General features: G+C 39.6%; 1 protein-coding gene across 4 annotated transcripts in view; it reads left to right on the forward strand.

Annotated features, from left to right (window-relative positions):
• The window catches only part of dip2a (disco-interacting protein 2 homolog A), a 167562-nt gene that overhangs the window by 65963 nt on the left and 88694 nt on the right, over window positions 1–12905 (forward strand). The window lies entirely within an intron of this gene.

The following is a 12905-nucleotide window of genomic DNA, read 5'->3' on the forward strand; positions in this document are numbered from 1 at the left end:
GTCTGCATGCATGCCTACCACTGATGTACGTGTGTTTGTGTGTTTTTGTGTAGTGTGTGTTCTAGTTGTGGATTTATCACAGCAGAAGCTCAGGAAGGTGTGTGTGTTTGTCTTTTGGGTCATGAGGTTAGCTTTAATAAGCTCTGTCTTGTTTTCTCACATGCATATTTCTTACAGCAGGAGAGTTGTTCTGTAACAGAAGTGTCTCTGCCTGTAACAGAAGGCAGTAAGGTGATAATAAAGGATTAGAGTAGTACTTACAAGTAGCCACAGTATTGCATTAATACAGCGCTGTTTAATGAGCACATGTTTGGCTATAGAGTCAGTCCCTTTACAGTAAAGACAGGCTAATTTCATAGCTATCATTGTTAAAACTAAATGTAACAAAGCAGTGAAGGCTATGTAGGTAATGGAGCTACGTAGCTAACATAGTTAAAACTAAAGGTAATGAAGCTACATTAGCTATGTAGCTATGGGAGCTTCATTGCTAACATAGTTAAAATGAAAGGTAACAAAGCTACATAACCACGAACGTAACGGAGCTAAATAGCTCACAGTTAAAACTGAAGGTAATGAAGCTTCATAAGCTAAGTAGCTTATGTAGTCACATAGCTAACATAGTCAAACTAAAGGTAGTGGAGCTACCTAAGCTGTAGGTAATGTAGCTGCATAACTAACATAGTTAAAAGAAAAGGCAATACGTAAGCTATGTAGGTAACATAGCTACAGTGCTAACATAGTCAAAACTAAAGGAAACAAAGCTATGTAAGCTATGTAGGTGAAGTAGCTACATAACTAATGTAGATAAACCAAAGCAAATGCAGCTATAGTAGCTATGTTAGATTATGCTGTTTGAGCTGGAGCTGTTTAAGAAGAAGAAATGCAAACAAGGACTCACTTTAGCTTCATGTGCTTTCACTTAATCTAAGGTAGCTACATTTGCTTATGTAGTAAAGTTAACTACATAGTAAGCAAGCTGTGCTAGCTTTAGCTACAGCTAATGAAGCTGAAGCTAACCATTCAGTTAACGACGTCTAAACAGGACTAGCATCATTTAATGACAACGTAAACATCAGACTGTTTTCAGTTCCATGAGCAGCTACCAGGCTGCATGTAGACAAACTGAGAGACCAAACAAAGAAGAAGACCAGCAGGACCTTCACATCTTCTCTTCTCTCTGTACGCAGCAGTTTTCCTTTCTTCACCTCCTCTAATAAACATTTTGTCTGAGGGCCACCAGATGTTCCAGCCGGCCCTGGTCTTGTTAACAGGAGTCGGAGCTGTGTTGAGCCGTGGTGTTAAAATTTAAAAGGCTTAAGTCTGGCCTTGAGAAGCGTTATCACCACTCCACATAATTGCTCTGGTACAGGCAGAGGAGCACGGTTCAGCCGGATATGTGACAGAGAAAGTGAAAGTGCCACCGTGCTCAATAATAGATGAGCAATCACATGAATACACAGGCTGGAAAGTGTGGAAGTTTGTGCTCGCTCTACATCCTTCTCTGTGAGGAGGATTGATGCTGCTGACGGCGAATAATCTAAAAATCTATCCAAAAGATGACGATGTCAGACAGAAAGTCATGGGAGCAGTGAGAGGACCAGTGGGAAGAAAGGAAATCTAAACAGAGAAGAGACCAGGAGAAGGTATGTGGAGGTGTTATCTGGTTGTTTGAATGTGTTAGGATGGGGAGCAGTGAGGTTGCAAAGGAAAGAGAGGAACAGATGGTGATGAAGAGGAGGTGAGGCTGGTGGTCAGCCTGTCCAAAGCCTGGTGAGATCGGCCTGTCCTCCTGTTTCTGAGCAGTGTGCTGTTATATCAGTGAACAGTGAGGGCTTCAGATTTACGGTCTAATTGTAATTGATGTAGACCTTGTGAAAAGTTCCTCATGTCTGCTTTAAGGGGCCCAGCCAAACTGGAGTTCAGTAAAACCATGGTGCATTGTAAAGTTAAGCTGTGGTATTTTATATTTAACCTGAATAATAACCACTCTTATCAAAAAACATTAGAAAAGCTAAAAAGGGTTAATAATGGCAAGAAATGGTGGGAAAGGTGGTGAAATTGGATTTTAAAAGTAGCAGAAATGGGTTAGAAATGCCAAAAATTTGGTGAAAGTGGCAAAAAAAAGGCAAAAATGGATTCAAGTGGCAAAAATGTGCATATTAAGTGGCAAAAAGGGATTTAAAAGTGGCTGAAATGACGTTAAATGGGCAAAAATAGGTGGGAATTTGGTGAAATGGGATAGAAATTGATATATTATTGCATATAAAATTGTGAAATGTGGCTTAAAAAGTGGTTAAAGGGTTAGTAGTAGCAATAATGAGTCAACAGAGCCAACAATAGGCAGAGAATTACAAGATACAGTTTAGAAGTTGCAAAAACGGGCAGAAAAAATACGGTGGAAAGGGTTTAAAACTGACAAAACATAGGGTTTAAAGGGATACTTCAACATTCTGGCAAATTCGCCCATTGCCATATAATTCCTAGAGTCTTAGTAATAGGTTTGTTTCCTTTAGTTGTCGGTGCAAGCTGTTTCTAGATCTGGGGGGACCGATATACCAGCCGCACAGCTAACGCTATGGAAGCAGATGGTATTTTTGGCTTTCCCTCATCAAACATCAAATACAAAATCCAACAACTCCAAAACGCTCTCATGGACAAGTTATGACCTGCACATTCACCATGCTAAGAAATATTTTAGATTATGGCAATGGGGAAATTTGCCAAAATGTTAAAGTTGCAAAAATGTGTTAAAATTGATAAAATTGGTGGGAAGAAGTGATGAAAATGGGTTAAAACTAGGCAAAATTGGTGTAAAGTGGCAAAAGTGTCATTTAAAAAATGTTTTTAGTTTTTTTAAGGCATCTGGAGACTCCCCTCTCAGTCCCCCCCCCCCCCAAAAAAAATCATAGTCAAAGTGAAAACAGATTTCTTCAACGTAATGTCACTTTAATAAAAATCTGTAATGTAAAAGAAGAGACTGCTTAAATATTCCCCCTCTAAAGTGTAATCCAACAGAGGTCCAGACAGTTGAGGACCAGCTGAGGTCAGTGACTGTAGTATAAAGACACCTGTGTCTGGAAGGTCCAGTACCTGGTTCAACAGTATGCATGGCTACCATCACACCATGAAGACAAAAGAACACTCCAAGCAACTCAGAGAAAAGGTTGAAAAGTCCAAGTCAGGGGATGGAGACAGAAACATATCCAAGTCTCTGAACATCCCCCAGAGTTCAGTTAAATCCATCATGGAGAAATAAAGCAATGTGTCACACGTGTGAATCTGCCTAGATCAGACCTCTCACACCTTGAGGCTTGCATCACTATTGGTAAAGAACATTGAGCATTCAGAAACTCACAGAAACAATGTCGGGAAATAATGTTCCTATGGCGTGTTTTGTGCCTAACACAGGGAAAACACAGACTCACATGCTTTCATGTACTCCCACACTGATGCTGGCTCCCCTCTGAACCGCTCATGAATCACAGGAACAAAAGGCTGAGCAGTGTGGCGCTGTGTTAGTTATCCTGCATCCCTGACATATAGATATGGATGCACAAACACACACACAGATGCTCAGTAGGGGGCCAGAGCCTGCACCCCTAGTACCACAGAGTGCATCAGCGGTCGCTGTCTTTAATTGGATTGCCACGGTGGCCATGTGTAGATGTTTAGCTGTTTTGTGTTTTTTCACACAGAGACCCCCGGCTTTCTCCCACCCTGCTTTTAGCAAAGGTGTTTATGTGTGTGTGGGTGCATAGGGCTTAATGGCTAAGCCTGTGTCAGCCTGGTGAAAACATGCTCATTCATATGGTAATAACCAGGCAGAGAAAAGACAATAAATCTCTGAGACATCCTCAGGGACTGGAGGAGAGGGGAGCGGATCCGGCAGAGCTGGAGCTTCAGATGGAAAACCAGGGATGCAGGATTTCTTTTCATGAACAGCTGGAAGGTGTTTCTGCCAGGTAGATGGTGGCTAGTCAGTAGCATTAGGTCTTCATAAGGGCTATTTCAATATGAAGAGGGGCTGTTGAGGATTATGTATATTAGCCACAGGAGATATCAGCCAGTGTGGCCTTCTAATGAGCTCCATCTGCAGGAGTTTTTCCTCTCTGTACTCCATAAAAGTTCCTCTTGTACTCACAGGAAAAGGAATGTCATAACGGCAGGAAGAACAGCTCAAAGTTTGGTTGCATATATTGTCTCTTTTACAGCTTGGAGATCCCTGCTTATGGAAAAGTCTAGATTTTTTTCCTTAAAATTCAGTCAATCACATTGTTGAAAGGCCCCATCTGCAGAAATCCTCATCTGTATGCATTTCTATAATTCTCTCCTTAGAGGGACCATGCTGACCAGATTTATCCTGAGGCTTTTAATCTTTCTATTCACAAGTATCCCACCCCACTTAAAATAGCAAACTATGCCTTTAAGACACGGTTGTCAAACTCAAGGCCTGGGGGCCAAATCCGGCCCATGGTGCAGTTATAACTGACCCACCAGATCATATGATATTTTTATCAGAACTGGTCCACCAGTATGAGGTCTGCAGATTTCCTCCAGTATAAAAATGTAAACTTAAACTTGATGATTTATAACATCCTTGTTGAGTCATAAAAATTCAAAAAAGTTAACAGTAAAAATAATTTGAAAAAAGTGGGAATGAAATTTGTGCTTTCTCTAAATTTTCAATTTTACGTCTCACAATTATGACTAAAAGTTACGGTTTTGACTTTTTATTTCATATTTTAACCCTTATATCTCATAACTTTGACTTTAATCTCATATTTTTACCTTTTAGATTCATAATTTAAAAATTTAAATCCTATTTTGACCTTTTAAAACCATGATTTTGACTTTTATCTCATGTTTATGACTTTTTAAATTCATGGTTTAAGTATTCTATCTCATATTTTGATGTTTTAGATTAATAATTTTAAATTTCAGATCCTATTTTGACCTTTTAAATTCATGATTTAGAGTTTTATCTCATGTTTTGACCTTTTTTGACTCCTTACTTTAAATTTTATCTAATTTTTTTACCTTAAAAACTCATGGTTTTTAATTCAATTTCATATTTGACATTTGAAATTATGATTTCAATGTTTACCTCATATTTGGACAGTTAAAAATTATGATTTTGATTTTTATCTCAGTTTTTGACTGTCAAAATTCATGGTTTTAGTATTTTATCTCATATTTTGCCTTTTAAAAACATGATTTTGACTTTAAATGTCATATTTTTACCATTTTTAGATTAATAATTTTGAATTTTAAATCCTATTTTGACCTTTTAAAATCATGATTTTGACTTTTATCTCAGTTTTTGACTTTTAAAATTCATGGTTTCAGTATTCTATCTCATATTTTGCATTTTAAAAACATTATTTCGACTTTAAATGTCATGTTTTTACCTTTTAAACTTAGTAAGTAAGTTTGACTTTTTATCTCAGATTTTGAGTTTTAACTTATCATGTTCGCCTTTTAAACACAAAGTCATTTATCATCAGTGCCAATTTTCTTACCCCCATAATTCATTTCTGGTGAAAATAAGTTTGACATTTTCAAGTTAAATATCAACACTGTACGGCCCCCAGGTTAGACCCAGGTTCAGAATCTGGCCTCTGCTGTGATTGAGCTTGACACCCCTGGTTTAAGATATTGTTAGATGGTTTTAAATTTGAAGAAGCCATGATGATCTGGTGGGCATTTAGTGCATTTTCACTTCTGTTTGCATCTCTTTGCATCAGTCTTCTCTGCAGGTTAGGGCCGAATGCTTTGCAAGAATAATCTAGTTGCAATTTTTTTCCCCAGTATTGTGATTGCAATTTGATATGTGATTATAATCAGGTTCCTTTTCTTGTGTGCTTTTCAACAAATTCAAGCAATAAATCATTCGATATTACAACCTACACTTACTCAGGGACACTCTCATCATACATTCAACCATTTTATTGCAGAATGGATCAGCCACAGTTTTACTTGGAGGAGAAAGCTCTGCTCTAGAGATGCTCCCTGGGCTAGACAGCAGCTTTGACTTTCCTGGGAGTGTGTAGCTGGAAACCCTCACATTTATGACAATGTGCATTAAAAACAATGAGATTATTCAGACGCAATTAATCCATAGTAGCATGAATCTAGATATGTGGGAGCAACAAGCTTAAAGCTTTAAAGGAGGAGGCTGGGATGGAGGAGGTAAAGCTTTAGTCTATAAAGGAGGAGGCTGGGGTGGAGGAGGTAAAGCTTTAGTCTATAAAGGAGGAGGCTGGGGTGGAGGAGGTGAAGCTTTAGTCTATAAAGGAGGAGGCTGGGGTGGAGGTGAAGCTTTAGTCTATAAAGGAGGAGGCTGGGGCGGAGGAGGTGAAGCTTTGCCAGCAGCGGCATTGATGCAAGCAGGGATTATTGAGAGGTATGGCATCTTTAAATGGACCACTGTGTTAACAGGAAGAGCTGTGATTGGCTTTGGAAGGCGGTAGCTGGAGTCAGCTGGTTATCAGCCAATTGTGGCTAGGGGTATGACGTGAACTAGTGCTAAGCTTCATCAATATTAGAATGAACTAGGGCAGAATGATTAAAAAATATGTCTAATTGCAAATATTTTTGCTCATATTGCAAATTTAACATCAGCTGCTTTATTAAATGGGGATTTTTGTTTCTGTCACTCATGTTAATTAAGAAAAATGTACATAATACACGAAAAAGGACAATTTTTGTGAACCATTTAAACAAATGATACTTGAATGTTTCCAAAATGTGAATAAAATCTCTGCAGCTGCAAATATATATATATTAAACTGGTATTTTGACATAAGTCAAGTTAAAGCAGTATTACAACATCTATGATTTGTAAATTGCAGACTGCCATGTTGTGATTTAATCTCATTTGTGATTAGTTGCCCAGCCCTGCTGCAGGTTATTTTACATCTACAGAGGAGAGTGAAACGGTGGGACTGCATGCAGCACATTTGGCTGAGCAGAGTAGAAAAGCATCTGGACAATCAAAAGATTCCCCAACAGGGAAGTTCTTTGGAGAATAGAGATGAAAAAGCCTGAATGTAGGACGTTAGTGAAACTGGGCTGGAATTCCTGCCTCAAAAACATTCACAATGAATAACGTTAGAACAACTACCCTCTGACTCCAGCCTTAAAGTGATTTCACATCTCACCTGGTAATAAGCAGATGTGGGTCTGAGGGCAGAGGCTGCCTCTGGCTTTTCTGCAGTAACGGTGGATGTTTGCTAAAGCAGGTTCTGCATGTTGAAAAGGTGGAGGGTGAGATAGAGCTCAGTTTAGACTCGCTCTTGTCTCTAGTTTTGTTCTGACCACTGCAGCCAGTCTACCTCTCTCTGCCATCAGTCCTAAAGTGTCGGCCAAATGACAGCAGCTCACATGGTTTTATGTGGCTCAAGAAGGATGTTGAAGCTGTCAGCGCCAGCAGAACTGATTTACAGGCGTGACATCATGTAAGTGAAGCAGCATGCGCTTCAGTAAGGTTGGCACATGAAGGCTAAACATGTCAAATACAGCGGTGAGTCTGAAGTGTGGCTGGAGGCTGTGAACGGATTCTTCCATCTTAATTTGGAGCAGTGATACTAAACATGTGGCTCTGGAGCCACATGTGGCTCTTTTCTGTTTTTATTTGAAACATTATTCCCCCAGAAAACCTTAAAAAAGGTCAACTTTGACCTCAGAAGTTCATCACATTAATCAGTTTGTGTCCCAGACTTCTACAGAAGGCTTTAATTGTCAAACTTAATCGTCCAATTTATTCAGTTTTGCCACATTTATCCCATTTCTGCCCCTGCCTCTCTCCCAATGACAGCTGGGATTGTTTGTGGCAACCCTGAACAGGATAAGTGGTATTGGAAATAGATGGATGGATCCCATTTTTGCCCTTTTTCACCATTTTATGCCACTTTTGGCCCAATTAATCTATCTTTACTGTTAAATAACACTTTTTTCCTACTTTTTGCCCACTTTGCCACTCCTTTTTTGACACTTGTCTCCATTTTTCCCACTTTTTCACAATTTTTTTGCCAATTTTGGCCCATTGAAGCTACCCTTTGCCATTAAGTACCCCTTGTTTCCTATTTTTTTGCCCATTTTTGCCACTTTTCCCCATGTTAGCTACCTTTTTTCCATTAATACCACTTTTTTCCTACTTTTTTGCCCATTTTGCCACTCATTTTTTCCACTTTTTCCCCATTTTTGCCCCTTTTCACCACTTTTTTTGCCACTTTTGGCCCATTTAAGCTACCTTTTGCCATTAATTACCCCTTGTTTCCTTTTTTCTCATTGTTGCCACTTTTATCCAATTTTTGCCACTTTTCACATTTTTTTTCTCCACTTTCCCTCATTTAAGCTACCTTTTTTTCCATTAATACCACTTTTTCCCTACTTTTTTGCCCATTTGCCACTTCTTTTTGCCACTTTTTCCCCATTTTTCCCCTTTTTCCATTTTAATTACTTTTCTCTCATTTTTTGTCACATATTTGCCACCTTAACTTATTTTATTGCTACTTCAAGCTGTTTGTGCCACTTTTCACCTCTTAGATTGTGGATCTTGCAGAGGTATTTTTCAACAGTTTGGCTCTTTGGTTGAGTAACACTGATCTAGAGGATAACTGATGTCTGATGAGGTGAACAGTGTTAAAGAAGAAGCCTTTCACTTTCTTGTTTCTGCTGTCATCATTGGTCATTGGGGTGGATTCACTGATCCTCTGCAGCCTGGTGTTTGACTGTCCTGCTGTCTGTGCAGCAGAGGCTCATGTTTACACCCCTGTCATCCCCTGGCTGAAGGCCAGAGTAGCAGCACACCACTCGGTTACCATGCAGCACAGTGCAGACCGAGTATCAAGCATCTAAATGGAGCAGAGATTAATACGTTTGGACAGGAGCCAGATCTCTCTCTCTCTTTCACACATTTCTGATTACATCCATTGACAAAAAAACACTCCTGGACCGCCATTTCTTAACTCCACCATCATAATGTGGCACTTTTAACCCCAAATTTAAAACAGAGAGCCTTAGACTGATTTGTAAGAGCGTGTTAAACTCAAACTGGTCGTCTTATAGTTAAATCTAAGCATCATGTGCTCCACACAGGTGACCGGTTCACTCCCACACATTACATTCATGTGTGTTCAATCGCCCGATCCCCCATCTGGATGTTAGGTAGTGAGTAAATCTGCATCTGTGTCTTTGTGAGAGCTGGTGTGAGCATCGCACATATGTGTGTGTGCATGTACAGTATCAGTGTTTATTCATCACTGTTAATTACAGACCCCCCCCCCCCCCGAATCAGCGCACAGCTGCAGGGCCCCATGAGTGAAGCAGCGCTGCATCTAATGTCTTATTATTCACGCTGTCTGTCTGCTCACCAGCCATACAGGGCCTGGGGGATGGAGGCAGATTTTTGGGCTCTGATGAGGGGGTTATGTATTAGCGACGTGGTAATGGAGGGTCTGCTGTGTCTCCTAATTCGCTGGCACTACTTAATTAAAAGCGATGCGACAGTGTGATTGGAGCGGTTGATGGATGGGAACTGAGAGACTCCTAGGCTCTTTAGGATCGGGGATATCAGTGAGTGTCTGTGTGAATGTGTGTGTGTCAACATGTGTCTGTGTGTGTGAAAGGAAGAGGAAGTCATTACCTTTTAATCATATCCTCTTTTCCTTACCCGTTTTTTCTCCTCTTTTTTTCTCGTCTCATCCCCCTTTTTTGTCTCCAAATTCTCCCTAAAGCCGCCCCCCCCGGTCCCCGGTTCGCCCTGCCCCCCTCCGTTTCCCCAGCTGGCTCTCAGTGTCATCTTCAATCAACCCCTCTTTTCTGCAGCACTTACCCTTTTTGCTTCCGTCCCCGACTGTCTTTAACCTTCCAGTAGGATGTGTGGGACATAAATGATCCTACAGTGTGCAGACGTGTCATTCAGAGTGACTGGAGATGTGCAGAAGAATAAATCTGTAGTTAAATAATGTGTCTGTGATGGCCTTGACATGCTAAAGTTACTGAGGAGTTACGTTCAGTGTGTCCTGATATCAAACTGCCATGCTGTCTCCTCCCTGCTGTGAAATCACACACGCTGTGACTAGAGAAGGAAACATTTTGCAAAGTGAAACATTTTAATGTTTTTTTTTAAATCAGAGGTTTTCAAGGACAAAACATGATACAGTATTGCAGCATTGCAGCCATCATCAAACTAAAGCTCCTTAGGTTATGCATGTTGTATTTTTAATATTTATTCTGAACAGACTTATTAGTTTTATCCAAGCCTAATTATTATATAACGTCCAAACCCTCCATGTGCTGGATTATGGCTGTATATTTAGTGGGGATGCTGAGTAAGCATCCACACTATTGATATTCACGTCGGCCATTTTGTTTATTATTATTATTCTTCCATGTCTGCTATCTCCTCCGTCATACTTTGTCATATCGACACCTTTTGAACTTTAACTCCTTGTGCTATTTTCACTATTCTACTATCATACTCTTCAGCTTCTTGTGCTCTTTTTAGCTATTTTTAATACCTTTTTTTAATACTGTTTATAGTTTTTTTTATTAGTTTTCTTTTTCTAAAACTAAAAAACATTATTTCAGATGGGCTTTTTAGCTCTTAAAATCTTCTAAAATATTTTGTTGTTTACTAAATTCTATATTTTAAACAATGATCTTACATTCTTCACAAATCAGGTAATGTACTCTTCAGCTTTTATGCTATTTTCAGCTATTTTTCCACTATTTTCAGATATTTTCAGCTATTTCTGTGCTTTTCAGCCACTGAATGCCATTTTCAGCTACTTTTATGCTATTTTCAGCTTTTTTAGGGTACTTTCAGCCATTTGTATCCTTTTTAGCTATTGAATGCCATTTTCAGCTACCTGTAGCCATTTTATTCAATTTTATGCAATTTTATGCTGTTTTCAGCTTTTTTTGTGCTTTTGGCTATTTTCAGCGGTTCTTCCACAATTCAGCTCTCAGCATCCCCACGCAATTTCAGCTGAAATTGCAACTTTGAACTAGTTCTCTCTGGTGTTTGGATGAATTTACCAGTTTTCTTTCTGTTGCACTGTAGAGGTGGGAGTCTTTAGGCAACTCACCATTCAATTCTTGATCGATTATTGATGCACTTGTGGATTTTTACAGTTCTGTTTTTCTCACTGTGTCAAACTTAAAAAAATAATTTACATTTGTGTTTACAAAAAAAGAGATAAATTAAATATCTGGACTCGACGGAGATCCAAACTGTTTCCTAGTCTATGGATGTTGGTACCTGACCACAAATCAAGTTTCCTGACGTTTATCTGGATGATTTTAAGAACACAAAGCAGAGCCTGAAGGCTCACATCAGCCTGATCCATCCGCGATGGATGAGAAACTAAATTAATGCAGAAGTTTTGTGAATACGAAGCCTTTGAACTGTTCATTCTCATCAGTAACTAGTTATTAATCTTCGTCTTACATTAGATAACCTGTGAAAACATCACTCTGTGGTTGTTGAACGGGCTCATAAAACTTCAGGCTGCAGACTACTTTTAAACGAGATCAGCGCACCCCGGATTTCTGACTTGATCTAGCTTGATTTTAACACCAGCTGAACTTTAACTTTATTTTCAATGCGGTGAATTCTCACAGTACAGCTCTAAACTTTCATATTTTGTCGTATAAACTGTTCTAGACTAGATATATTCACATATAAATGTAGCGTTACAACTTAAACCGTCTCTGTACACGTATTCCATCAGCTGAGGATCTTTACTGACAGCGGTTACCATCATTAAGATGTAGTTATTTTTTTAAAAGCACTTTCAGCTGAAATAAAGCTGTTTACTGCTTATCCCCTACTGATTTCTGAAACTCATCCTTTCTATAACTCTGCAGCTGGAACAGCTGACTCGCGCTGTCTGTGACTTTACATGCATGCTTTCACAGCCCCGCCCACCCAAGTGAGAGCACGGGTGTCTGTGGAAACGCAAACTATTTTGGGGTTTAGCGTACCAAACCATACCAAACCAAACTGAATCAAACCGGACCCCCTGATGGAAACATGGCTATATAGACCCATAGTGGTTTTGGAGTTACTTTTCATAACTCTTTATGGCAAAAATTACAGAGGGCATCATTGCTGAAGATCAGTATTGATCACTAGCATTGAGGAAGTATAATAATTAAAAATATTCTTACATAAATTCAACACATGTTGTGAATTTTATCCCTGAACAAAAAAAGAAGCCATGGTGACGGTAGTTTCTGAGGCCCTTGTTAAGTAACACTGATGTAAAATCACTACCTGAATAAAGTGTGGGTCTTTTCTTCTAAATTCTTGTTGTGTTTAACATGTGAACGGCCTCTTATCATGTGAGCTTAATGCAGCACACAGAAGGTGTTTGACCTGCTGGTTCAAGGTGACTAGTAGTTCATCTCAGCCTTTAGAGAGCGGGATCCTTTGTGTGTTTGTGTGTGGGCGTTTGCTGGAGCGTTTGTGTGTGTGTGCTGGAGAGCAATAATTGAGCCTAATTATGTACAGCTATTCATTGAAACTTAGCGCCATAGGGTGAATAGGTCTCTGATTTCTAAAATGAAACAGCCGGCGCACACAGAAACACATTTGCACCCCCACATGATGAGCCCCCTGGGACAGCTGTAGTACTGTATCTCTGCTCACAGCACATTAGAGCGCTTCTGCAGCACAGTCAGCTACATTTTAACTGGAATATTTCTGACCAGGTGAGAAGAATTAGCGCCACCAGAGTTTGGAGACGGTGTGAGTGGATGATTTATTCCTATCTGTGGAGTTTGATCATGTGTAGGCGGTGGTCCTGCATCTGCGTGGACCCTTCCTATCAACACGGAAACGAGGCGTGCACGCTCTGTAACTTCACCTTTATTAACATGTTTTAACAGGCTGACAG

The sequence above is a fragment of the Cheilinus undulatus genome, linkage group 15 (assembly GCF_018320785.1).
Source record: "Cheilinus undulatus linkage group 15, ASM1832078v1, whole genome shotgun sequence".
NCBI lineage: Eukaryota > Metazoa > Chordata > Actinopteri > Labriformes > Labridae > Cheilinus > Cheilinus undulatus.